The following is a 6,054-nucleotide window of genomic DNA, read 5'->3' as shown; positions in this document are numbered from 1 at the left end:
GCAGTGAAACAGACAGTTGCAAAGTGGACCAATTATACCACCTGTCAGGCTTACCTCTTTGAGGGAGCTCCAGTTCCAGATGATGTTACAGATCAGTGAGCACCTCCTGGGCGGTGCGGAATGAAGTCTCTGTTGAACAATTGTGCCAGGCAGCAACCTGGTTTTCCGTCCACACTTTCACCATATTCTACAGGGTCAACATCTTTGTTTCGTTCTCACCCCTAGGGGCAGCTTTGGATCGTCGCCATGGTAAGGGGACGAATGGAATATTCTTCATTTTTGAATTCAGGTTGTATTATAGACCTATATTCCTCTTCCTCTATTGGTTGTTTCACTTCTTAGGCCCCGTTTGGGGGCTTTGTTAATTAAGCTGAAGTAGGTTTAGCCACTAAAGGTGTAAAGGGGGAGGAGATTTCCATTTCAGAGCTCTTCAGACCACATCTATACCCCACTGTACTACAGCGTCCCCCCATGTATTAGGAGAAAAGGATTTTATCTACATACCAAAAATCCCATTTTTGTGGTAACACTGATCAAACTACACTGTATTATTCTTGGCATGTATCTGTGAAAAATTTAACACCAGTGCAAAGCACCTAAGCCATGAAAACTCTTCATCAAAAGTGACAATCCATAGTCGCCCAGACCACGAGATCCATTCAATACCTTTTATAACATGGTATAGCACTACTCTTATCTGACATGAGTAGGACCCGCGAGGAACAGATATGGACTAAAATAACTATCCTTGTCCTGTGAACTATGTCTTGTCTGAAAGGTAGTAGATCAGGCAGCAATAAAGTCAGACACACTAGCCAAGGTCGGGGACTGGAAAAAGAAGGGTAGTTGAGGAGGTCACAAGTTGATGTAAAGAGTGAAGTGAGCAAAATGGTCAAGGTCACTTGCCAAGATCATGGGTTGGAGAAAACTGAGTGGTAAGGTGGAGCAAAAGTTCTTCAACAAAATAGCAATAAGCAATATCTTGCTCAAGGAAGGAGTGCTGAGAAGGAACACAGGTACGGGGACTAATGAGGGGTGAAGAATAGCACGAAATAAGAACAGCGCATATTTATTCAGTATTAGGTACACTCAGTAATCTATGCTTTGGATTTAGGATTTGAGAGAAGAGAGCAGCTCAGTCAAGAAAAGGAGGAAGAACTCCCAAGAGTAAAATGACTAAGCTCTAGGTGTGGGTAGATCGCTGCCGGCATTCTCTATAGAGCCAGGGGAACCAAATTTGTTTAAATAGATCTGGCCTACCATGGAGGTAGTAAGTGCGAAATGCCAGACGCGGCTTTTGACTGCTGAAGAGGGGGTCTATCCACCTGCTTCCAGGGGGACGCGATCGCTGATTTGACAGCTGCTACTATGTTAGAAACAAGTTTTGTTGATTGTCTACATAGGTTCTGAGAGAGATAGGAAAGGAGGAAGACCCATGCATCTTTAGGGATCCAAGCTTCCATCATGGAGTTCAGGATTCTGTATATTTTGTCCCAAAACTATGATATCTTAGGGCAGATATATGATAGAAAGTTCCCCTGTGACCGCAATTCCTCCAGCAGGCTGGGTCCACTGTGAGAAACATTTTATTCAACTTAATGGGGTTATAGTACCACGGACAGTAAAAATCACATTTCTTTTTTTAATAACTACAGTAGGATAAAAATCAGAGTTTACTTAGGGTTTTTGGAAGGCTAAACTTCCCTTTACCTAACCCTCCACCTCAAGCTGACAGCTTCACAGACTCTCCTAACTCAAAGTGTAAGTGAAACACTTACTTTATCCCTCTTGACTATATTAAAAATGTATTTTATTTTTTTTTTTAAAAATAGCTACACTTTGTGCTGCCTGTCTCCAGAGTATGTCAATCTTGTTGTTTCATAGAAATCTATTTCATACTTTGCCTAAAATGCCTGGATTTTTTGCCTATAACATATATATTACAATAATATGTATTATTATTACATTTTTTGCTTACAGAAAAATGGCATGTTAAAGTTTTTTTCTTTTTAAAGTGGCATGTTAAGTAAAGCTGGGTACACACTACAGTAATTTCATGCAATTATCGTGCAGATCACACGATAAACGAATGTTTGGTCAGACATCGTATTAGTGTGTACTCTCCCACGATCATATTTTATTGCACCAAAACACATTATGTTATTTGATTTGGTTTTCTAAACTTCCTAAAAATCACGATCAATGATGGAATGATGTTGGGCAAATGTGTGTACACCCTCACGACCAGCAGCGTAGGCAGATCTCTATAGAGTGTGTAGTCACAATCTTTTCAAGATGGTTATGAGAGATGAAGATCACAGATAGGAAGGTAAATCGTGTAGGTGTGTACACATAAATCTGCATGCTGATCGGGACTTTCAGTCGAGTGTCAAAGTTTAGATGTGTATCTAATTTGTTCTCTGTTATCTCTTCCCCAGATAACCATATGGAGCCTGGTTTCTTTATTCTGGTTAATATTTAGCACACTGCAGTGTCAGTGGAGGCTGTTCTAAATGCTGAGTATCAAGGGATAATCTCTATGATTACATAGTATAAAAGGCAAACTGAATTGTTTTGAAAGAGGTTGTCTCTGGAGATATATGTGTTACCTACACTGTATTCAGAGATATTGTGGGCCTTAATCATTGTCGTTAGGTGTTGTATTTTGCGTTTTTTCACTCTATACATGCGTGGAACCGAAACATATGCCAATGAACGCAATTCATGTTTGCACGTAAATGACACTACTGACAGCTGACAATTTCATGGGCGGAAGGGGGAGGGAAAGGGGCGTATGCAGCTTGTCAATTTGCAGTAAAGATGTGTCAAGCACGAGCACACGCAGCGGCGGGCAATTCAGCTTTGAGCATCTCTAAGTAACGTGTATTTCAGTCGTATCACTTGCACCAGCTAATGGTCAGGTGTAATTGCAGATCGATAGTGATGACATGCTAGAATATGTGTTTACAATCAGGAGCAACTGTAAAAATGCATTTATTGTATAGTAGACATTAATTTATATTGTAAGGTGAGCGCTCTCTAAGTGTCCTAATGCTGCTCCTATATTAATAGATTACAAATATGAGGAAAAAAGGAGCGCAATACAAATGCAGTATCTGCAGAATATGCATGATGGTGTATAGCAATGAACATGTTTATAGCCTTTCGCAGAGTAAATAACCGGAGCTGCAGAAGCCACAATCCAGATAGAGTCTCACCCTCAAACCTCACTATCTATTCTTCAATGTAGTGTCGGATCGAAGGGCGATATCCGTCCGGAATGCTTTCTCCGATAGCCGCTGGTATTCAGGTTTGACTCTGCAAGTTTGCAGCTTCTCTCGGTGAGGACGTTCTGTATAACAACAGTGTCCTTGCTAGATCAAAACAGTGTGTCCAGCTTCAACGCGTTTCATCCGCTCCGGGACTTTTTTGAAGAATCCCGGAGCAGATACAGTATTAGCAGGTGAAAATAATTCACTACTTCTGATGGGACTTTATATTGAACATACAGTATGTATCCAGCAGTGTGTTGTGTCTGTCTCAATATGGCAAGTGCTGTATATGCAGAGCATACCTAGACCCATAATTAACAAGAAACATTTCTTCAATTCTGCTTCTCCTGAATATGGACATGCGTATGCCCGCTTTCCGTGCATTTTTAAAACAAAATGCACATTACATTCGTTTTGCGTGCCCTAATAAATCAGGTCGTCAGTGTTCAGAGTTGAAGGTAGCTGGGGTCTATTTATTAAAGGGTGAAAACCCCTATATCACCCATTTTCGCTATATATTGTCAGTGGTAAAATTTGTTGAGTCTCACCAGTGATCGTTTCCCACTGAAAGCCTATTTAACAAACATTGCAGCGGTTCATGTAATTAGGCTTTTACGCAGACTTTACTATTAATGTTATCTAACACTAAGGGGCAGATTCAATTCCCTGTGTTGTTCTTTAGAAAAATGCGGGCCACGCAAACTTACTGTTACTACAGTAATTGTTGCGCATTATTACGTTACTACAGTAATTTTAACACAGATTTTTGCTCGCGGCTCACAGAGCTACGAGCAAAAGTCAGCTAAATACCTTAGTGACAGTAATAATGCACAGCATCATAGTAATACTCCTAACTCAGCATCTGATAATAACAAAGGGGCATGCCCTTGTTTCAGAGTTGCACTTTACGGACAAGTAAGAGCGCACTGTAGACCCAGACCAAATACAGAGATGTCCTGAAGGATGCAAATTAATTAGCTCATTTTTGACTTGAAAACAACTACAAAAGAAATTACTGAGCTTGGTTACATGCACATGTGCGTATAATCATTATAGATCAAGGCAAGTTAATATGCAATTGCCTCCTACACTGCAAACTCTAAATATGTTCCATATTTTACAGTATGCAGAATTAGAAAATAATCTGAGAACTAAACCAAGGATATGAGCAAGAGACATGTTACTATTCCGTTATGCACAAATGCAGCAAAAGTAAATCTCCTACATTACCCCCTCCTCACCTGCCAATACTCCATATGCTCCTATTGTCACCAGCCTGTACCCCACATGCCATCTCCTTCGCTGTCAATATCCCATATGCTCCCCTTGTCACCAGTCTGTGCCCCTCTCCTCACTTACTTGTGCCCCACATGCCCTCTCCTCCTTTTACTGTGGCCCATGTATCCTCCCTCACTATTCTGTACACCATATGTCCACTCTGTACCTGCTTATGACCAACTTGCCCCCTCATCACTTATTAGTATTTGACATCCACTGCCTACAATTTATGCCCCACATGCCCACTACTCGCTTGCTGGTACCCAACATGTCCACTCTTTACCTACCTGACTCCCACATACCTTCTTCTTAACCTACAATTCTGTACCATATGACTGGAGTAGTCATAAGACATGTTGTGACAATGACTTTAAATGGTCCTAAACGGGAAGGGAAACTAGTCATTACGGTAGCAGGGACATGACAGAACGTCCTATGTCTTTATTAAGTAGTGTAATGGTGTTCTGTCATGATCCACTCTAGCCCTGAATATAGATATACATTACAATATAAAATTCACAGGACTATGCATAAACAATCATCATATTAACTGTATTGTTCATTCATCAACATCCTCATATATAACATACACCTTCTGTTCTAACGTGTATGTTAAGGTACATTGTATTGTTCTCTGTATCTGTATTGTTCATTTGAATTCCTATACATAACATATACCTTCTACATTAACGTATTATCTTTAAGGTAGACTTTATCTTGCTATGCTTCGGAATCAATGAACAAATTTTTAAAAATATATATCTTACACATTTATAATGTACTCTTTAGTCATTTCAAATGATCAAAGAGTAACACTTTAAATATGAAATCTAAGAAATATTTATTTTATTTTATTAATAATCATAGACACGCACCACAGCTATACATTACTTTTTAATAAGACACATATTACAATACACATGTACAAATACCACCAAATAACATAATAATAGGTAGATACTGCTGCAGGTACCAATAAAGAAGCCTCTCTCTAGGGTGCTACATCCATAGCACTATGCAGGTATAAGATGTATGTATGTATATATATATATATATGTGTGTATGTATATATGTATGTATATCTACTATATAAATGCCTAGTGGCGTGTGTGGAATAAAAACCAAGCTGCAGTGCCACCTGCTGGGCAGAGTTATACACTGACCTATATATTTCTTGAAGGAGAAGTGACAGTTGGGAGTGGTTGGTGGTTGCCGGGGGTGACAGTGGGTAGTTTTTAACACCTTAAGTAGCTTGATGAAGGATGTGGCGATGAAGATGCACACACATTATTTATGTTTATTATTATTATTTATTTATTATTTATGCACACACGCCACTAGGCATTTATATAGTGTATATATATATATATATATGTATATATATATATATATATATATATGTATATATATATATATATATATATATATGTATGTATGTATGTATGTGTGTATGAGATGAGGGTAGTGCTGCTGTTTGGGGAGAACACAACACCACCAGCCCAAT

This window comes from Mixophyes fleayi, chromosome 7 (genome assembly GCF_038048845.1).
Source record: "Mixophyes fleayi isolate aMixFle1 chromosome 7, aMixFle1.hap1, whole genome shotgun sequence".
Taxonomy (NCBI): domain Eukaryota; kingdom Metazoa; phylum Chordata; class Amphibia; order Anura; family Limnodynastidae; genus Mixophyes; species Mixophyes fleayi.
The sequence above is the reverse complement of the archived record's forward strand: the minus strand, read 5'-3'. Positions refer to the sequence as shown.